Source organism: Herpailurus yagouaroundi, unplaced genomic scaffold, assembly GCF_014898765.1.
Source record: "Herpailurus yagouaroundi ecotype Mexico unplaced genomic scaffold, PumYag 29, whole genome shotgun sequence".
Classification (NCBI taxonomy): domain Eukaryota; kingdom Metazoa; phylum Chordata; class Mammalia; order Carnivora; family Felidae; genus Herpailurus; species Herpailurus yagouaroundi.
The window spans coordinates 35,737,079-35,760,316 of NW_024412377.1; the positions used below are offsets into that span (position 1 = coordinate 35,737,079).

A 23,238-nucleotide genomic window follows, 5' to 3' on the forward strand; every position below is an offset into this window, starting at 1 on the left:
GGATGGAACTTGAGGGCAGTGCAAATTGAAATAAGTCAGTCTGAGAAAGAAAATTCAAATACTGCATCGTATCATTTATATGTGGAATTTTTTTAAAAAAGGTTAAACTCACAAAAGCACTGAGTAGGAAACTAGTGCCAGTTGCCGGAGGCTGGGGGAAATATGTAGAAGTTGATAAAAGGGTACAAACTTTTAGCTGTAAGATGAATAAGTTCTGAGGATCTAATGTAAAACATGGTGACTATAATGGATAACACGCATTATATAACTGAAATTTGCTAAGAGAGTAGAACTTAAATGTTTTACACCCCCAGCAAAAAAAAAAACTCATAAAGATTCAAAATTAAGAAACAAAAAGATTCATAAACTTTCCATTAACCTCATTTCAAGGTCTTTCTCTTCTTACATCTTTCTACTACTATAGTATCTGTGTTCTGTATTTTGGTGGACTGATTATTTTCCCCCATATGGACAAATTTTAGCTCTTTCCACATTCAAACTCTGTGTTTTGTTAATTGTCTTACCTTAAATTTTTTTTCATCAAATTGTTCATTGGCATTTTTCTTCACAGACTTTTTCAAATGGAAAATGCAGTTCTGTGTGCTGATCTTTTAGGTGGTTCATTAGTGAATAGTGGTGTTACATAGAAGAGCGTTGCACATGAGTTTGGGAGGAACCACAAAAGTTATCTGTATATGTAAGAGATTTTTGCAACATGGGTCTGTGCCTGCTGTGTCCTATGAAGGCTTGCTAAGGGGGTTCGTCTTGCAGGGACTGTACCAGAGGACCCATGGCAATCTGGTGTGTGCCCAGATAATTAGATTTACATATCATGTTATCAAGTTAAAATTCTGAAGTAAGCCTTTAAAGGGTGGCTTTTAAAAGTTTCTGCAAAGAAACCATGGATTAAACATGAGGCCATAATGGAAGCACATGTGAGCAAAAAAATGGCAGAGCTCACATTAAAAATCATTTGCTAAGATAATTTTATTATCTAAGGAAACCAGACCAAAAATTGAAATAACTAAGAATACTATTTGAAGGTGGATTTATAACAAAAGTCATTGAAAATGAACCTTTCTTTTAGCATGAATTGTAACTTGAGATAATAAGGATTAATCGAGGTATGCATACAACATTTATGAATAAAAATACATAAAAAAATACATATAGTGGGGAGCATGCCTTAAAATTTTTTATTGATGGATTGTATAAATGCAAACTTTTTGAGACCGGGTCATAATGATCTGTGGCTCCTGCTTACTGTCTGCCTTCCCTTCTGCAACGCTGAACTCTCTAATGCCAAGGACATCCTAGTTCATGAACAATAATATCTAGTAGGGTTGAGGAAGTGGTTTTTAATAGATCATTCAATATTTCAGATTATTCAAAGAATAGGCTGAGATGCTGCCGTCAAAGAACTCACAGTTTGTTGATAACTAATTGTGACTAATGATGTTTTTCCAATGCATATAATACTATCCGTTGCAGAAAATTTTGTTGCCAGTAAAGACTTAGACTTGACAGCATCCAGAGTCTGCTTTGTGAAAATCAAACGATAGTCCTGCTGAACTAAAACTAATTTCTCAGGTGTGTACTTGCATTTTGTACTTTAATCTTATTTCTAGTTCCCTAAGTTCTGTTTTTGCTGTCTTCTCTCTAATTCATTATTGGTCATATGCTATTGTTGTCGGCTCATCTCACACACTCTGGGCAGCCCCTGTTCAATATATATGAATTCTCCCAATATAGCATCACAATGAAGTATCAATGCAGCAGTGAAATGGAACAAAGTTGGCAGACCGTATGTTCTGAAATTTAGACTCTTCTGGGGAAAGAAAGGTGCCATTAAAAAAAAAAGAAACATTTAAAAAAATAAAGAAAAAAAAAGAAACAGAGAAACACAATAAAAAGACCTCAGTGTCTTTGTTCATTAGTAGTATAAATCCAATTAAATGTTTTATACAGCAGCAAACAAAATCAGTTTCAAAAATTAGGTATTGGGGCCTGGGTGGCCCAGTCGGTTAAGCATCCAAGTCTTGGTTTCGGCTCAGTTCATGATCTCACGGTTTGTGAGTTTGAGCCCCACGTCGGGCTCGGTGCTGACAGTGCAGAGCCTGCTTGGGATTCTCTCTCTTTTCCTCTCCCTCTGCCCTTCCCCCCACCCTCTCTGTCTCTGTCTCTCTCTCTCCAATAAATAAATAAGCTTAAATTTTTTTTTAAATTAGGTATCTAGAAATATAGTGATGTACATGTATAAACTATGTAGAAACTAAATCACATCAGATTAAGACTTCAGATTCAAAGACATAATATCTTAAAGAATGCTGGCCTCATATTCCAAAGAATAAGAAGGGGACACTTAAAGAAAAATATAAATAAAAATATCAAATCCCTTCACAAAGGGAAAAAAGATATGTAACTGAACAAATTACATGACAACTCAAAAGTATGCTGTTTGTTTCTCATGCCTTTTTTAATCCAAAAGGGATTGTGAAATCAGATGCATAAAGAAATGTATACTGCTCCATAGAAATATATAAATAATGTAGATGTTTTTAACTATATGATAAAAGTTTAAAGAGTTAGAGAGACAGGACACACACAGAAAACATATTACTAGAGTAGTCACCTTAAAGATCGTGACCTCATTGCTCAGGGTGCTGGCCTTCTGATTTTTTGGTGGATGTCTGAAGAATTCTCTAAGTTCTCCAAATCAGTGATGCTATTTTTTCAGCTGCTAACAGCAGCTAACTCACTGTGCTTCATTTTAACAATGAAATAATTGCATTCTGGAATAAGATTTAACTGGTACATTGTTAGATCCACTGTGAGGTCATTTCAAAAGCACAAACCTTTGTTCCCTTGTAAAGTGCTTCAGTGCTTGGGCGAGAGCACCAAGCACATCAAAATTCTTGTTTCTTCCCACCTCTGAGTCCAAAAAGAGAAGGAAAGGTGAGAACTAATACAATTAAGCATGACCAGATATCCATCCTATGAATCAATTTAGTTTCAGTAGATTAGGTTTACAATAATACTGTAAACATAAAAGCTCCAGATCTTAACCCAATAATTTTTTGTTACACCACACTTCATAGTCTTGCTTCAGTTCTTCACATAGGTCTTCAAATGATCTCATGTATAATTTTGTATTTTTTTCCAAATATAAGATATTCTCTGGCAATCCAGATCTCACTAAGGCCCCTGCCTAAATAAATACATTTTCTATTTAGCGCCCATGAAGGGGAAATTGTCTTTAGTGGTAAAAGGCCATAGGCTGCACACAAAAACATTAATAAGTACATAATAATAATATAATACTTACACTCCAGAAAGAAAAACTCACCTGATTCAAGGACTATACATAGACTGTGGTATTACAAAATAATCATTACTACCCTTTGTTTGGCTGTGATTCAGTGGTGATGGGCAAGTCTGTTTAGTCATTGTATCGGTACAAAAACTGGAACGATAGTAGGTTAAGAGATGGGGATAGATGTCACCAAATCCAAAGAAATGAACAGATCCCAGAAGTGTGTGCAGAGTCAATGTACAAGAAGCTTGGAAAGGGAGGGTCACCAACCCAGTTAAGAAGCAGATGTAAAAATTGTACTGAGGTGCCAAAATCCAGGAAATCAGAAGATGGGAGTAATTGTAAGCAGGACCAGAGGGGAAAGAGGTTTCTGCTGTAAATGGCATATGGTCTGCAGCCCAGGATCCAGCTGGTCTCAACTCTGCACAAAAATATCTGTGAAGGCAGAGGAAAATCACAAAAGTTAGAGCGCTCTAAACCAGAATTGACAATAAGCCCATTACGAGTATCCATGAAGAATTTTCATAAACTACAAAGTTAAGAGAATTGGGTAGAAAATTGCAACAGGTACTCCAAGCTTATTTTGACAATTAAGAATAGGTAAAAGTTTTCCTCTCTGCTATTTTTCCTGTGTCAGAAGTAAATCATCAGTCTAGAAACTTAGGTAACTACTAAACGGGTGCCTTATTTTGAGATTTCTCTTCACTCCCCACAACCCAATGGCTATTACTACTATGACTCTCTCTGCTTGTACATCTCTTTGGAAACTATAAAGATAGAAAACAGCTGGTCAGGAATGTGTGTGTGTGTGTGGTAGGGAAAGGTGGTCTAACATTCTAGAAGGTATAATTCCTACAAATGAAGTGTCTTGGAAAGATATTAATGGGAAAGAACTGAGAACAGTGAATATTCAAGTTTTGAAAACATTTTGCCAGAGTACTGAATTAGGCACTGAGGTAATAGGAGACCCTATCTCAGATCAGCAGCACCTCCCTGGCACTTAGTACCTATTTGGCTAAGAATTCTGCACATCAACCTGCCTTCTGTTTGTGGTCCTGGGAAGGGATTCGGCCAGCATGCAAGTATATGGAGAGGGCCAATGGCAGTCCAGTCAATGCAACTGGGACATGCAAAGTAAGATGATGAGAAGTGTATTTTTTCAGAACATTCACTGGGGTTACTCAAGCCACTTCAGTGAGATGCAGTCTCATATAAACCTTTGTAACTATTTGAACTTTCTAATGCCTTCTGGGAATGAGCTATTCCATGCCTGGACTCGTTCTGTACCACTCTCACTAGGCCACTATTAGTGATCTGAGGGTGTAAATGAGGCAGCAGTTCTACATTTTAATTTCAAAATGTCTGATTGCCACAACAGGTAATAAATAGCTAATTTAGTCTTTTGCCTTTACATGAGATTATGGTGAGTGTAGGGGTGAGGTGTGAACAAGTGTGAACAAGTAGAGTGAAAAAGCAGACGCAACATGAATTCTGCTAGCCTTCTCTGTGAAAAATATCATTGACCTCACTGTGTGCTAAGTGGGCTGTAAAAGCAACTTTAACATAGGAATTTCAAAACTGAGCTTGTTAACAGCAGCCTCAGTGGATTAGAGATTAATTTTGTTTGGTGATTCATATGCTGGACAATACACATCTAGATGTATACGCCCTGAGATGTTTGCTAAAATACCAGACACACCTAAATTCCTCTCTTTAATTATTTTTTTTTACTTTGGGGCGGGGGACAGAAGGAGAGAGAGAGAATCACAAGCATGCTCCAACCACGGTGGAGCCCGATGCAGGGGTCGATTCCACAACTCTGGGATCATGGCCTGAGCCGAAATCCAGAGTCTGACACTCAAGCGACTGAGCCACCTAAAATTCCTCTTAATGTTTCATAGCCGCTCTTTCAAAAAAGGCTTTTGGGAGACTCACGGAGTATTTGCTCTAGCTTTTTCCTGGTCCCTCAAGACTTTATGCCCAGATACTTTTTTGTTGCTCAGATCAATTGATTGGGGTCTGTGCCTCGTTGGGCCACTTTCCTGGCCTCAGTCCTCAAATCCAGTGCCCAGTTGTCCTTGCTGACCTCACCCTGTGGCATCTGCCAGGCTTCTTCTATGGTAGGTAAGCTTCTAGGATAAGAATATGGGCCTATTAGCCTCTTTCCTATTTTATCAACTCAACCCCCCTCACCTTCCCTGTGGCTTCTCAACACCTGACATGATCTTTCTCTCCCAGTTCAAATGAGACTACTGCTTGAAGTTACAAATTGAGTTGCAAAGTCGTTATATAGGAAAAGCCACTAAAACAAAGCAAATTGATAAAAGTCATTCATGCTGTACTTTTATTTTATACACTTTGCTTGATTTTCACATGGAGAAATCTGATGTCAATGGGAACCGAGGCCAGAAAGTGAAGAGACAACACTGAGTCCTCTTTGGGGCCAGATAAAAATGTAAACAGATGTAATTAAAAGAGCAGGAAAATTCTGTGAGAAATGTGAGCAGACAGACAGTGGGTCATAAGAATGATTATTACCAGGTTCTCCCATGGCTTGAAATAGTCAAAGCTAATTTATTTGGGAATGCTTAAGATGGTTTTCCTCTTAAATAAGAAAACTTTTTACTGCTATATTCTGGAAAATGTTGCACGTGTCTTCTCTGCATATTGAGCAGATTTTCAATGGCCGCATCTGAGTTTATTTAAATTCTCACACTTACATCTTCCCATCTGGAGAAGGTTAGGTTTAGGAGACCTTTCTTTCAACTGGTCTCCAACCAACTTCACTGCCTTTGCATTTGTGGCTTTTCTTTCCCCAGCAACGTGCATGACTCAGGTAAAGAGGAGGTGTGAAGACTGATGAATAGGCTCTGGGAGTTTTTTGACTCTTCAAACTATCTTAAAATAAAATTTCTAGGCCTACATTCACACTGAGTTTCCGAGCTTGTGTGCAGTTAATTTACTGTTCTACATTGTCTTGATGCAGGACTGGTGTCTTTGTTTCCCATGAGTGGTCTTTCTCCTCCCATTTAGGGGAAGCAAAGTTTACGAATGTAAATCCATCTTACTACTATTTAGTACTTTTCCAAGACCAAGCTTCACAAATCAAGGCCTGGACTTTGACAGCAGCAGCCGTTTCGAAAGGTGTTTTCCTCCACCTTTAAGAGAAAAGGACTAGGGGATTCCTTTCTTTCTCTTCTTCTTCTTCTTCTTTTTTTTTTTTTTAAATGTTTATTTATTTTTGAGACAGAGAGAGACAAAGCATGAACAGGGCAGGAACAGAGAGAGAGAGGGAGACACAGAATCTGAAGCAGGCTCCAGGCTCTGAGCCATCAGCACAGATCCCCACGCGGGGCTCGAACTCACAGACCATGAGATCGCGACCTGAGCCGAAGTCGGACGCTTAACCGACTGAGCCACCCAGGCGCCCCTTTTTCTTTGTCTTCTGAAGATCAACACTGTGAGTGTGGGGAGTTGATGGGATCAGGGACTCGGCAGAGCCCCTTTGTCCAGAAGTAAAAATGTTGAGCTTAAAACCCTGAGGTCCCTCAAGTAGAATACTATCAGTGCGATTATTCATGTTGCTTTTCTATTGGTAAGTCAATCCCCATTTTGGGAAGGGAAAAATTAAGTGGAGATCCCTGCGAGGTACTTTGGACTGTGTGTTAGGAGACTGTGGCAAGCCCTAATCACCCTGAGTCTCACTTCTCACCCACGTGAAACAGTAGCAATGATGGCTACGATTTATTGAACAATTAAAGGGTGTGAGGTCCTTCTCGATTCAATTTCTAATCCCCACAATAGCCCACTCGAGAGCCTGAAAAAATTAATTTAGGGAAATGTATATAAAAATGCCTGTCATGCTATCTAATGTTCTTGTGAAAATCAAATGGGACAATTTATATAAAAACCATCTGAAAATTGAAGTTACCACTCCCACTGGAAAGGATTCTTGGCTACCTCACTTAAAATCAATTTCATAGCTATGTTTTTTTCATAATTCAGTTGCTCTCAGAGGAAAAAGAAATCGTGTAAAGATTGTAAGTTTTAACAAGAAATACGTCAAAATAAGAACATATAGATACACATCTCCCCCTGAGTAACAACTTGGAAAAAGTCAATGTAATGCTTTTGATGGATATTATTAACAGGAAATTAGGGAATTAAGATACTTAAGTCTGATGCGAAAAATTTTACATTTGTCTCTGGAACTCAATAAACACATCACTAATTCAAGAAAAGTAGCCAAGAATCCTTCCATTTTTCTTGGTTATAGTAAATAATGTTAAGGATGAACATGGAGTGCATTTTTTGAGTTAATATTTTCATTTCCTTCAGATAAATACCCAGAAGTGGAATTGCTGGGTCATATGGTAGTTCTACCTTTACTTTTTTGAGGAACCTCCATACTGTCTTCCATAGTGGCTGTACCAGTTTACATTCCCACCAACAGTGCACAAAGGTTCCCTTTTTGCACATCCCCTGATATACACACCCTTGTGTACTCCCCATCAAGAACTGTAAAAAAATGAGACCAATTAGCCTGCCACAGTTTCACTGTTAGTGGTAGAGGATACAAGACACCTTGGTCAGAGCTAAGAGACAGATTGTTGTTACTCTTAGCAGTGGTAGTTGCCAGAGGATTATCATGTTTGTGCTAGTTACATAAGTCTCAATCCTCACAGAGTGACCTAAAGACGACCATATTACACCTGCACACATAGTAGGTGATGTTGTAGGAGAGGGACTCCAAGCTAACAGAACCCAAATCTTTTAGTATGGGCAGTAAATCGGCTTACTGCTCTGAAGGGAGACATTAGTTTTATTATACTGGCCTTTGGCATCAGGAGACACTGTATCTGTCTTCAGTGCTATTTATTATACAGCTATCTTTGAAAAGGTAGTCCAGAACAAAGTGCCTCTGTTTGAAAGAAGTGCAGAAATGCAAGAGACCCATGGAGAATTTTCTCCCAGAAATTATTTCCAGTTACTAGCTGAGATTTCTCTGTTTGCTATGGTATATATTCCTTTTTGTTGTAAAAATTAAAAAAAAAAATTTCTTTTTTAATGTTTATTTATTTTTGAGAGAGAGACAGAGTATAAGCAGGGGAGGGGCAGAGAGAGAGAGAGGGAGACACAGAATCCGAAGCAAGCTCCAGGCTCCAAGCTGTCAGCACAGAGCCTGACGTGGGGCTCACAAAGCGTGAGGTCATGGCCTGAGTCAAAGTTGGCTGTTTAACCGACTGAGACACCCAGGTGTCCGTGTTGTAAAAATTTTAATGTCAGTTCAGTTCAAGGATCATCCCCTTCCCTGATCCACCACAGACTAGAAATCTTCCCTCCTCAGCTCTTGGAAGAAGGCGGCAGGTTCTGGTTCAAAGAAACCCCATCTTCTTCCCTTTCTAGGTACTTATTCTCTGCTATTGGGGGCATGGTGAAGCAAAAATAGTGTTGGTGACAGAGAAATATCTCTGGCCTCACTCTGGTATTGACTGCTCTCATCTTCTTCTAGTATCTTCTATTAACATGACGCTTAGGTGATATTTGGGCATATTTTTTTCTTCACCTTTCCTTTTTTCTTCTCCTTGCGGTCTCCAAAGGACAGCCCTGACTCCCTTTGACAGGCCAAAGGTATAGAATCATCAATCCTGTCTCTGGTATGAATGCCTAACCACTTGACCTCTATGACCTCCTGAGTAGTTCTTCAGCTCATGCCCACCACTAACCTTCATGCTCCTTTGCATATAGCATCAGGGTGGCTCAGTCGGTTAAGAGTCTGACTTCGGCTCAGGTCATGATCTCATGGTTTGTGAGTTTGAGCCCTGCGTCGGGCTCTGTGCTGACAGCTTGGAGCATGGAGCCTGCATCGGATTCTGTGTCTCCATCTCCTCAAAAATAAATAAACATTAAAAACACACAAACACACAAAAAAAACCAATGCAATCCTCTCTCGGACTCTTAAAAAACTTCAGAGAACTGGGTCAGGAATAAAGTTGCCCCATCTTCTTCCCAGACACATGGGCCCTTGAAAACCAGAAGGCATAGCCCATTCCATTAAACCTCCAGGCCTCAGAAATCTCTCTACCAGAAGAGAAACATGTGTCTATTTTCAAATTTGAGGATGCATGTCAGGTATCTTTAATTTTTCCTCATACTTGAAGGAAAGCATACTCTAAGCTTTTCAGAATATTATTCTGAGAATTTTCTCACTGGAATGTTCTTTAGTTGTGGCTTGAGTTGGGCTATTTTTGTCTCTGCATCTCAGAAAGCCTTGAATTGGGAAAGACCAGTTGCCAGGCATCTCTTTGGGCAGGGACTCTCCAGTTTTTATGAAAGATTTTCAGTGCCTAATGTGGCTTTTGGGCGGGAAAAGCAACACTGCTCCTATTATGCCAATTAGGCAGTGGTAGTAAGACTGTTTCCAATGACTCTGAGCAAGCCCTGCAGCTTAGAGGCTGGAGCCCACTCTAGACATCTTTCTGAACCTGGGAAATGGAATGCTAATAACAATTTGTCTAGGTTTATTTCTTTACTGAAATCTCTTTCTCTATTTTATTATTATTATTACTATTATTTATTTTAGAAAGAGAGAGAGAGCAAGGGAGAGGGGCCAAGGTGGAGGGGGGAGAGAGAGAGAGAAAGAGAGAGAGAGAGAGAGAGAGAGAGAGAGAGAGAGAGAGAGAGAGAATGTCAAGCAGGCTCCACACTCAGTGTGGAGCCTGACATGGGGCTCCACCCCATGATCCTGGGATCATGACCTGAGCTGAAATCAAGAGTTAGACACTCAGCCGACTGAGTCACCCAGGTGCCTCCCTTTACTGAAATTTTTAAACAAAAAGAAAAGTCATATTCAACATTTCAAATCAAAAGAAAGTTCACAATATAGATATACACAAAGATAATCTATTTCTACTGCATTAATGTTGCATCACATTTTGTCGTTAAAACCTGCCCAAATGCTTTTTGGAAAAGTGGGCTGTTAGAATATTCCATTCATAAAGCAGACATCTGTGTCTATAGCATGCAGACATTACCCTTGTCCTTCCAAGTTTTCTATGTATCTGAATTACTTCTGGATTAGAGACTCACATGAAAATCATAATTAACAAAAGTAGAGCCAAAGTGAGAAACTGAGGAAGGGCTGGAATATAATGTACTCCAGATATATTTTAGACGACTTCAGATCAAGGTCTTAGTTCTCCCTAGCAGTCCTTTTTTTCCCCTGCCTCATTGATTCTCTATGAACTACCATAATGATGTGAAGCTTTTACGACTCTTCTCAAATCCAACATCATAAGTTGTTTCTTTCACTTACACCTCTTGTTCCTTCTTTTTCATGTAAATAAGGATCACCTATGACATTTGTTAAGATAGCCAAGTGTCAGGGCACCTGGGTGGCTCAGTCGGGTAAGTGTCCGACTTTGGCTCAGGTCATGATCCCACGGTTCATGGGTTCAAGCCCCGTGTTTGACTGTGTGCTGATAGCTCAGAGCCTGCAACCTGCTTCAGATTTTGTGTCTCCTCTCTCTCCGCCCCTCTGTTGCTCATGCTCTGTCTCTCAAAATAAATAAACATTAAAAAATTTTTTTAAAAAGGTATCAAAGTCTCAAGCATGCAGTTTGTTTCAAGAGCTTGAATTTTCAAAAAATTTTTCACATGATTCTAATGTAAGTGACATATAGGTCCCTCTCTTTTCCCTCCCATATCAGAATGGAGAGCATTCTTAAAAGTAGAATAAATACTGTGGACACAGTATGGTATCCTGGAAGAAGCATTGGCCTTGGAGTCAGCCAGATGTGCTTTGCAATCCTGGTTCTGTTAATAAAGCTTTCTTCTTTTTGAAAGAAGATAATCGTTAGTGGTATCTAAGAAGAATTAACTGGTAATTGTGCCTTAAATATGATAATCAGAAGTGTCTAGTTTTCTATAGAGGGTGAGAGAGTAAATATTTTCAGCTTTTTCAGTAAATATTTCAGCAGGCAACATGATCTCTACCACAAGTGTTCAACTCTGCTGTTGTAGCTATATACAAGATCAGCCATAGACAATAGGTAAGCAAATGAGAGTAGTTGTGATCCAATAAAACTTTATTTACAAAATCAGATGGTTGGCAAGATTTGACCTGCAGGCTATATAGTTTGTTGACCCCTCTCTAGAACATGAAAGTAATACAATTGAATTTATAAATGTGTAAATTATTAAACATAATTTGGTGATTAATTTTATAATTATACATAACTTTTTCTAAAAGATAGGAAAATCAAAACAGGATTTGATCATGGGAACATATTGTGGAGAGATTAACCACCACTGGGCTAGATTTGCATCGCTAATTGTTACTAATCGCTAGATCCTTATGATGTGGTGTCAGTTATTTTGAAGAGGAGATTTGTGTCGAAGTGGATTACTTTTTTTGTTCTTTGTTCCATCCATAGTTATTGAATTATCCATCCATATTCTTTGGCCTGTAACTTTGGCAGTGCTTTTCTATAGTTGGAGGAGCAGACTTTCCCACTCCTTGACAAAGGGTGTTTTCCTGTGACTATCTCTGGTCAGGGAGATGTTGGCATCAATGACATAAGCAGGTTTATAATCTGTCTCCCGATGGGCTCTGTAGATTAGAACTTCTGGCAGCACAGTGAGAAGGGCAGCTTAGGCTAGCCTCTGGTCTGCTGAGGAGGATATCAACCGTGGGGTGGAACAACCGCTGGCCTAACCAAGCTGGCTTCAGAAGCCGGAGTGGGTCCAGTTATGACCAGTGGAACCACCCAAACAAGCCCAGCTTCGAAAAGGTTCAGCCAATGTGCAGATCAATGAGTACAAGCGGTTTAGTGTTTTAAGCCAATTTTGTTTCAAGAATTTGAATTTGTAACAAATTGTTCATATGATTCTGATGCCAGTTGTATATTTGGCTATTTTCCCTCCTGTTCAGTTTGGGGATGATTTTTTAATGCAACGTTATTTTTGTCAGGGTTAACTGGTAAAGGAGTAATGTTGTCATATGTATTACGGCCAGACAAACTGACAGACACATACATATACACACACATGCCAAGAGGTCTAACTGGCTTAGAACTTGCATTGAAATTTCCTTCTGTTTCTATAACACTTTTTTTTTTTTCCAGTCTCCATTGCTGGTTTTAGGAAGTGATGTTAGAGAGGAAGGCAAGAACCAAATAAAATGATGTGTGCCAAGTTAAAATTCCGTAGCCGTAAGAAGTCACTAAAGGATTTTAAGCAAAGATCTCTCTTGTTTATATTGTGGTTTAAAATGGTCATATTATTAATCAGGTGTACAAAAGTACAGTTTTATTTTGCAGAAAAGAATTATTTTTGCTCCTAGTCCTTATCTGCTAATAGAGAACAACCTTATAAACTTCACCCTGCAAGGCAAACCAGTTTCTTCTGGTTAAAACTTGGTCTCTTTCAGATGAGCTGGCTAAATCAAAGACTCTGCCCTGTGCTAATTCTCCCATTCCGCATCACCCTTCTTCCTCACCTCTTCCTGGAGGGTGTCTGAGCATAGGGAGAAATTTCTAAGACTGAGATAGAAGGGGCCTCTGTTCCACGAGCTGCCCTCTTGATCCTTTCCAGCTTCAGATCCCCAGGCCTCTTATTATCTCTTTCACGTGCCCTTGGCAAACAGGAACTTGTGAACCATTTTACTCACGAGGAGGCTGTGGGGAATTAGAATCAAGGGTTATCTGGGGCCCATTCTTTCCGCTTGAAACACTTTGCATGAACTGGAGGCGCTCTTTGAGAGGTGTCTTCCCAAAATTCAAACATAGAAGGAAATACAAATGCCTGTTTTCAGCTGGGTTTGAAGGTTATTAAGAAGACAGAATCTAGGATAATGTGTCTCAAACTTAATGTACACATGAATTGCCTAGTAATCCCTAAAATATAGGAGGTCTGGATTGGGTGCCTAAATTCTGTATATCAACAAGCTTCCAGGAAATGCAATGATGCCAGTCCCTGGACCATACTATGAGAAACAAGGATCTCATTAAATTCCAGAGCATTTGGAGACTCACTGGAAAAGGTCTGAGGTAGCTCACCATCCTCTAAACTGTCCTTGCCGACTGTCCAGGGCTGTTACAACTTTCTCCTCCAGCTACTGCCCAAACCCTGAAAATTTACTTTCAAGGTATCATTCAACACGCTGTATTGAAATTACTTTCTGCTTCTCTCAATTCCTTGAAATAACTCTCTGTGTCTAATTCTTTGGTGCTGCTTTTGCCTGATCCAGTGGAACATGGAATATTCTCAAAAAAACATATGATAATCTGTGCTCTTAAGTGTGCAAAATATGCAGTATCTTTACCAAACCTCTGAGAATGAAAAAAAACAAGTCTTCATCCGCTGGTTCCTTTTATTGACAACATAAAATGAATAGCCTGGCCAGTTGCACTTTCTGGTTACTGGATTTGAAACAAATATAAAAGAAATGTATATGTAATACCTAAAGTTGAAAGGATTATTCACCTTCCTCCTCTCCGCCCTCATCCTGTACCCCCGCCTCATAATATCTATTGCTTAAGTGTTAAAGAGCAAAAACTAAAATATTATCATTAATCTCTGATGGAATTTTGTTATAGTGTATGTTTATAAGATCATAATTCATCTTAAAAGTTTACATGCTTACTGTTTTTCTTAAACGATGAAGAAGCATAATGTAAGGGAAAATTTTGGAATCTATCTTGTTTCTAGAAATATAATCTTTTTCAAAATATGAAAACAATTATTATATTCTAGGTTTTCTGTACAGCATTCAAACAACCAGTTGATGAGGTAATAAGTCAAATGAGAGAGGAGGAACTGATCCAAGTATCAATAATGCATTTCCAAAGCAAAATTTGCAACAGAACATGTTTACATCATGGTTTTAATCTATGAATGATATTATTATCATTAAACTATTATTTCCCAACTGAATTTAAGCTCCCTTTGGTGTCCTGCATGCTACATTTCATTTTAAGGTCTAATCCAAAATACAGAATTATTTTTGCTTTACATAGAAACATCAGTGGCTTTCAAATTATCCAAGACAGATCACCAAAACATAAACTTGTTTGAATAATTTTTAAGTGATTCCAAGCTACTAATGAATAGAATGGGGAAAGTTTTAGCTTCAAATTATGAACTTGCAAAAAATTTGTAAAGAACTGAATGTAAGGGGGGGGTATGGAAAATGTTTGGTCACTTTAATTATAGGTTTAAATGCCACAAATGCTATAATAATACTTTGTACTTTACTTTTTTTTTTTTTTTTTTTTAACTTCGGGGCAAAAAACCACGTTACAAACATTAAACCCAGTATCTCTTTAAAGAGATCCCCCTTGGGCATCATTTACAGATTGAGAAAAACAGGCAAAAAGGAAGTGTTTTCCTGGAGGCAGGTGAGGTACTCTCCATGTTAGCATAGTTCTGAAAATGGTAACCACAGTTCTGCCCAAATTTTTACTTTTCCTCTCTGTAACTGTTAACTATAATAAAACATACTGAAATGTTTTTCTTAAATGATAGCTCCGGTCTGCTATTGTGTTTTTATTAATAGTTTTACTGTATTTCATTTATTATTATGAGGGAAAAAACAATTTGGGGATCTCTTTTTCCACCACCCAATGTTATTTTCAGCAACAGATGGTTTTCTGTTATTTGACAGTATTCTGGAAACCAACTATCCATTCACGTTTGATGTGGTCAGCCCACTGTGGTGAGCTAAAGACCATCATTACTGTTTGTGTAGTCCTTACATTCTGTTGAGCAGGGGTTTCATATTAGTGGCTGCGCTGGGTGATGTGTCTCAGGTAATTATGGCAGAAAACAGCAGGGGGATGCGTGCGTGGCACAATGCAAGACTGGAATTCTCCATCTTGCCTTCGAGGGAACAAACGCGTTCTCACCACAGTCACCTTTTTCCACACTGTCTCCCATGTACAGAAAATGTTTTCTCATGATAGATGAAAAATGATGCATTTAGTCTCTAGAGATTTTATGTATATTAATTTCACATGTTGTAAACATATTTTGCCCAAAGACTTAGTTATATTATTCTTGGATTCCACTTGTTTGCAGCTCCCATTAATTTATTTATTTAAAAAAAATACTTTATGTAGACAAAGGGGCTGTGGCTATGTCCCAAGATCCTTAGGCAGTTCTCCCATTAAAGTTATCTATTCTGTTTGTGACATGATAGCTTAGCAGGACACAGTAGGCCATTAGGAAAATAAGCAAATTCTTATCTGGAAGTCATTAACTAGAATCACTTTTTTTCTTTTGCCTGGAAGTTGGTTCTTTTCTCATCCTGGAAAAATATTTTGATAGAGAATTAAGTGCTGGTGAAAAGTGAATATGTGGCAGATGGACAGGAAGGGGGAGGGGACTCAAGCTACATTTGTCTGTGTGATCACTGGGGGAAGGGCAGGTAACAAAGACGAGGGCAGTGACGAGCTGCTGGCATTACCGGAGTTCAGTGCTTAAGTTCAGATGCGGAAATAGATCCATAGCCAATTCATTCTACCTCATTGGAAGGCTTCTAATCCATATTAGCTAATAGAGTTAAGTGACAGAGTTTTAACACACAGTTTTTGATGATGATCCATGGAAATCATCTAGAACCGCAAATTAAAATGAGCCATTGCAAATCCAACAAGTCCTATAAACTCCAGAAATTAAGTGAAGATGATATTTGTAGTGCCAATAAGAATTTCAAGGAAATTTCCTGGTCCAAAGTCATTAATAGCAGAGAGTCTCTCTGCCAGATTCCCTGCTGATGCCCATAGTGCATAAATGAGAGCAGAATCTGAGGGATCTACTCAGTAGAAGGAAAACATGCTTTTCTTTGGAAAATCATGTCAGTTTTGTAACATTACAGAGCCATGCGCACATGGGGAGATCAATCATTATAAGCCTCCCTGTTCTCACGAATTTGTCATTTATAAGTGAATTGTGATATAAATATCCATTTCGTATTCACGTGCCAAAGTTGGTAGTTCTTTTGGTTAGCTATCTTACAAAAAACAAACATGAAGTAAAGCTAGGTCTGTCTTCCAATTGTAAGTCAGCACACCGCTCCTGGTATTCACCGACCAACTTTAGAAGCTGAGTCAACGTCGTCATATAAATTGTTTAGTGATCCATTGGATTGCAAAGGCATTGTGTTTTAGAACCCAGATTATTTCACTTATATCAAAGAGGACTGACTGAGAGTCTGGGGCCATTGAGTCAACAGGCCCAGTGCTCTGTGATGTTTTCCTGGAACATTTATGGTCTATAAGCACAGGGTTGAGTGATGAACTTCTACCAACGCCCACAGAGAGTCTGTCCCAATGCTCAGATTGCGCTGAGCTCCACAGTGAAGCAGGTACACAGATTTAGAGCCAGCAACCATGTTGGTGGGTAGTCCCCACCCCCCGCCCATCTCCAATTATAACAAGACAAGTGAAGGGGACAGCTTTTAGAGAGGACTTTTTACTGTCCTTCCTGACAATGTCCTGGAACATACATCATCGCTGACCTTAACCATCCTCTGAGAGAAAAAGGCCAGAGAGTGAGGTTTACAGCAATTTGTGTACAGTCTTGCACATCAGAAAAATCAAGAATGATGTGTCCTTCAGATAAAATCAATATCACTGAAATTAAATTAAAGAGAACTTAATGAGATTGTGCTTGTTGCTTATAAATGCACTCTAAGTATTGCCTCTCAAGCTAATGTATAGATTCCTTTCAAAGGGAAAAAATTGTTCTCACAAACTGGAAAGGAACGGAACTATGGATCCAAATTTGAAATTCCCTGACTTAAGAAGGTATCTTTTGCGTGCCAATTATCAATGCAAAAATAAAGTTTTAGCTTTATGTATGATAAAATTGTCTCTTTAATAGAGTAAGATCCAAAGAAAAGAAGGGGAAACCCCTACAGATCTTACAGATTCCCTAAGTCAGGACTGTAGTCAGGATATCTGTATGAATAACTTGACAAAATACCTGTGACTACAGAACTTATGTAGTAAATTGCTAAAAGAATTAATAAATTTTTTCAAATTGCCTAATTTAAATTTCATGATACCATAGAGCCTGTAAGTGAATATGGCTCAATCTGCTTTCCTAATAACTCAATAACATACATATTTCATAATAGCAGATCTATTTGGTAACTGTGACATATTCTAGTGTCAGACAAATCAGTCGGAACAAATCACTAGATTATCAGTGAAGATGAAATGGTCACTGTGCCAGAGCCAAATTGTGTTGGGGCAACATATTGTAAGACCTGTGCCAGATGATGAACTTCTGGTGAAAGACTGATAACGATGGATACTGGACATGGGAGGAAAGTCTGTCGTTCTTTAGTTTATAACACACTATTGAGAAATTCATCATCTGATTTCCTGCTGAACTGGCTGTTTAAAGGCACCCATGGGATGGGAATGAGGTAATGGTGAAAGCCTTTTGAAATTCTCCAAACTGTCTTCATTTAAAGGAACCAATACAGAGGCCTTGATTTTAATGGAACCATCTTCTAAAATACCAAGGGAATAAAGTGTGGTTTATCATACGAAGGTTTTTATTTTCCTCCAGCAAGTCTCAGTTTTTTGAGAGCCCCAAGTTGAAAAGAAGACCCAGAATTTGAAGAGGTAGTGAGGAGGGAAAAGAAGGAGGTTTAGCTACCCTCTCTGTCGTGACCCCATGCAGACTAAAATGTGGTGGTCCAATAAACCAGAGCCAAATGCTACTATTGCCACATTCAGGAAAGGAGAAAGATCACTTGGTTAGATTGTTGATTAAGCTTCAGGTAAAAATCAATCCTCTGTGAGATAGTTCTATCCCATCACAGGAAGCCAATTCTCCAATTCTTGACAGCTTTTTCATAAGCACTAACTGGACTACAGAGAGGCCAGGTATTCTGGTATCATTGTAAATCCATCAATGTGTTTCTTTAAATATGTCAATTCTATGTATACAGAAAGCACGAATGTATTTAAGAATTGTTTGCTATTAATCATAATAGCTATATTTCACAGAGTGCACTCTATGGACCAGGTGCTATACTAAGAGCCTATATACCTCACCTCAATTAACCCTGACACCGACCCTGGGAGTAGGTATCAAAGCAAATACGGGGGCTGCCCAAGTATCATAGCTAGTAAGCGGGAGACACAGACTTGAAACCAGTCCATCTGTTTCTTATCCTTACATCCTAAGCCACTTCACTATCCTACTATCCCATTGTGTGCTATTTATATAGCCGTCCAGCTTAGGCGTTGTATTCCAAGAGAGTTCGTTAATTCATAAGTTAATTTAGGTCCTAGGTTTTAAATCTAGATGATAATTCAAACATTTGGGATTTCAAGTCCAGTTCCAGTTGGCCTGCCTTGGCTACATTATTAAAGAAATCTAGCAAATATGACTTTCCCCTTTTCTGTACTATTGATAATCACATGGAAAGATTCCACATGAATGATATAAGAACTCATTGGATATATAGAAATATACACACACATACATATACATGTATATATCTATATATATATAGAGAGAGAGAGAGAGGGAGAGAGAGAGAGGGAGAATTTTATGTCAAACATACACATCTTGGCCTGTGTCATTAAAAGAGGAAGTGAAACTTTTTTTCTGCTTGGTCAGCCATAACCTAGATGTCAGAAGCATTAAAGTTCAGAATAAGGCTAGAGAGGTAGATGGGAGTCAGACACACACACACACACACACACAGACACCAGGCACATGCACACACACTCATCAGACCACTAGGAACCCAGGTGGCAGTATTTCATTAGCAGAGGGTTTACAAAGGGTTGATAAATTAATAAAGTGGGTAATGTCTTCAGGTTACCAAAACGGCCCCAATGCATTCTTCACTCCTCCAGCTATGTCTACCATATTAAATTTCAGTTCTGTGCTTCACATTTTAAGAAGACCATTGCAAGTCTATAATATCAGAAGAGAGTGGTAGGATGATGGAGATCTAAAAGCAGGACTAATATTAAAATGGCCAAAAAGTCTGGGTGAGTTTAGGAAAATGAAAGAGAAGCTTAGGGAAGTAAAAGACAATTGTCACCAAGTATTTGAAAATCTGTTATGTAAAGCAAGAAAGAATTTAGCTTTGCATGGTTCCCAAGGACAAAAGTAGGGCCAGTGGGTAAAAGCTACAGAGAGGTAGACAGGTAGCTCAACTATTAAGACCTTTCTGGTCATTAATGCTATTCAACAATGGACAAGGTTACCCTAAATTCGTAAAGAATGGAACAAATGAAAGGTACTGTCAGGGGCAGAAGAAAAACAAGGGGAGAGAAGACTCTAGAGAAAGTAGGGTGAGTAAACAGCAAAACCATAGCAGAGTCAGAGTTACAGGATCTGCTTTGGAAATTAAAATTGTTATATCCAGGAAAGTTTAAATATGGATATGCTGGAAGTAGGGGGTTAAAAATAGACTTCTTTCCTCTTTACATGCAGAGTCATTTTTTAAAATTATGTAGTGGAAAAGTAAAAGATCCAAATTTAATAATTTTATTTCTAAATTATTATTTGGGGATAAGGCCCATTCTAGTTATGTAAAGCATCGTGTATGATGCTCTTTCATTTTCTATTAAATTTTTTTCTTGAGGAAATCCTCATTAGTGAAAATAACGCTATTGTTACTGGTCAAAAGGATAATATAAACTCAGAGTGATTTCTGTGGATTTGTTTTCTATTTAAGAATAGAGCATTCAACTTCATTAAAAAAAAAAAAACATATTGTTTTAAATTAAATTTCCAAATAAATAGACTTGGGTGTGAATTCCAGGGAACATTTTTTTGTGAAACTCAAAGACAAAAAATGTAACATCCCAAACTCAAAACATTCTAGTGGTTTTGTAAAACTGAAACATTTTGGGGGTTACTTATTGCCAAAGTTTTAAAATTATGGGTTCTAACCACATATGCCTTGCAAAACCTAACTGCTCTTTGAAGCAACCGTCTTGCTCATACATTAGTTAACAGCGACATCTTGTGGTCAGTTTTTACTTTAAAAAAGCATATGTAGGTATGCAAAAACTATATCCTTTTGCGTGTATATGTGTTTGTGTATATATATGCAAAGTACAGAAATATATCATCTTACCTTACTACAAAAATACCCAATTTCTCATTGCATTTCCAAATATATATATGGTGTTTATCCCCTATGCAAGTCTGTAATTGTTAAATTCTTTGTTTAAAATCATCACAAAAATACGTCATGTTGATAGCATGTATGCTTGATATAATTTGATGAGAATGGCACTTTAGCTCTGTGGTGCTCCTCTCTGAAACCCATAACCCCAATCTAACCATGAAAAAATATTAAACAAACCTCTTTCAGAGGTAGTTTCCAAATAAATTGACCAGTACTCCTCCAAACTGTCAAGGTCATGAGCAACTAGGAGAACCTGAGAAGCTCTCACAGACCAGGGGATGCTAAAGAGATGTGACAACTAAATGTAATGCGGTATCTTGATGGGCTCTTGGAACAGAAAAGGGACATTATGGAAAAACGAGTGAAATCCAAACAGAGTGGAGTTTAGTTAATGAATATGCACCAGTGCTGGTTTCTTAGCTGTGACATACGCACCATGGTAATGTAACATGTTAAAAATAGACACTGGTTGAGGGGTATACAGAAATAGAATTCCATAATATCTTTGCAACTGTTCTGTAAATCTAAAAGTATTCTAAAATTTTTAGAAGTTTATTTAAATTTTAAAATACTCTCAGATTATGAAATATGATGGGATTTATTGGATGGGACATATCACCCTTTCCAAAAATAAGAAACAAACAACTACTACAAAGATTTACAGAAAGAAAAAGATCGTTAACAGTTTCTAAATGTTCCAGATCTTATGCAGTGAATTTGTATTGCTGTAAATATACAATTAATAAAAACCTTATTTCTTTACAGAAAGAGGGCTTAGGGCTTAGCCCTGGATACCAACCATAAACAAGCCGATTTCATTATGGGATTAGAAATACAATGGAAGAAACTCCTGCTACCTTTGATATTATCTCCCATTCCTCCTTCTGCTCCTTAGGAGCCTATGCAATTATTCTTTTGTCTGCCTGAAACTCTCTTTGTTCAGATATCTTCAAGGCTCACTCCTTTATTCCCTTTAGTTCTCTGTTCAAATGTCCCTTAGGGAGGTTTGTTTGTTTTTTGGTTTTGTTTTGTTTTGTTTTGTTTTAATGTTCACTTATTTTGAGAGAGAGAGAGCAAGTGAGGGAGGGGTAGAGAGAGAGGGAGAGAGAGAAACCCAAGCAGGCTCCACAGCTGCCATTACAGAGCCAGATGCAGGGGCTCAAACCCATGAACCAGGAGATCATGCCCTGAGCTTAACCCAAGAGTCAGACACTTAAGCAAGTGAGCTACCCAGGCATCCCCCATAGTGAAGTTCTTTTTTTTCTTTTTCTTTTTTTAAATCAACTTGATTAAAAAAGCAACCTCCCCATCATCACTCTCTGTTTTCTAATCTTGTATCTTATCCTCCAGAGTGCTTATCCACATGGAGTATTACCTACTTGTTTATTTTCCATCCCCCTAGACTAGCACATCAGAGCAAGAATTTTGTTTTAGTCACAGCTGAATCCCCAGTGCCCAGTCCAGTGCCAATCACATGATAGCCATTTGTTCAATGACACTAAAATTTTCTCATCTGAAACTGGTGTCTACTATTTCAGTCCTTCTAACTGGAAGTAGGAAGAGGAGACACTGAGGAGATGCCTGATCTGTCTTTCGAATTACCGCCTATATTAATGACAGTGCGCTCAGCTCCTATTTCTGTCGGCCTCTTTGCTCAGCCTTCACAGTATAGCTGCTGGTTATTGTCCATTTGCACCCAGCTTCCAAATCTATTCTCTGTCCTTCTCTGCCATGCTCCCTAAACTGGGAAGCTGAGTCCTGAGGACTGCCTGCCTTGGGGCTCCTTTGCTGACTGGTTTGTAGCTGGTTTGGATAAAGAATATGAGAGGAGAGAAGTTAGGGTATTTCTTCCTTATGTCCTCCCTGTTTTGTATTTCCCATGATGACAGATCCCATCAAGTGGTTCCTCCTTCAGAGCACAGGTCTCTCAGGGCTCTGGTAATATGCTTTCTTTTTTTCGCCCGTTCAGAACTTGAGGTGGGCATGTCTGACGGCAGTGGCTAGTCTTTGAGTATTTCACCATCCCTCATTTGCTCTGTTAACCCTGTCTACCCCTCTGTAAGTAGTCTTAATTAAAATCTATATGTACCATATGGGGTAAATTCTTTTCCCAACCATGACCCAGAATGGCACCCTAAAGCAGTGTTTCTCAAATTTTAGCATGCATCAGAATGACCTAAGGCATATGCTAAAATGTGCATTGCTGGGCGCCATACCCCCAGAGTTTCTGTTTGAGTTGATCTAGGGTGAGGCTCCCAAAGATACATTTCTAGTACCCAGGTGATGCTGATACTGTTAGTTTGAGGTCCATACAATGTTATCACTGCTCTACAGAATATTATTTTATGATCCCAAGTGGTACGTGTTAGGGGTGTTATAAATGAAAACTTCTCACAAACAGAAAATAGATATTGTGAGTGTTGGGGGTTCAGGCGGTGAGGGCAGGCTCAGGAAAAGTAGTGTCTGTTATCTCATTAGGATGTGTGGATTAGTTCATCTTCCTGATCCCTATCCCAAAGACGACAGAGCGCTAGATAATCACAACAGCAGCTAAAATTTATTGAACATTCACAACATGCTTATCACTCTTGGAAGCACTCTGAAGTATCATCATCTTATTTAAACCTAATACTATTATCAGGTAGATAGGCTATTGTTTCCATTTTAAAGATGAACTCAACAACTCAAATGATTTAAATCCTGAATGAACTAGACTGATCCTCATAGATCTCTAAGTGCTACCAATTCTAAG

At 38.5% G+C, this 23,238-nt stretch overlaps 1 long non-coding RNA gene across 6 annotated transcripts in view; it reads right to left on the reverse strand.

Annotated features, from left to right (window-relative positions):
* LOC121044429 (uncharacterized) overlaps positions 1-23,238 on the reverse strand; it is a 79,125-nt gene that overhangs the window by 42,552 nt on the left and 13,335 nt on the right. For 5 of the 6 annotated variants that reach the window (XR_005797307.1, XR_005797308.1, XR_005797303.1 and 2 more), the window contains exons 2-3: positions 3,347-3,748; positions 2,856-2,931 (exon numbers count right to left, since the gene is read on the reverse strand). This is a non-coding gene — a long non-coding RNA (uncharacterized LOC121044429). The remainder of the gene's footprint in view (positions 1-2,855; positions 2,932-3,346; positions 3,749-23,238) is intronic. The other variant, XR_005797314.1, reaches the window with a different exon arrangement.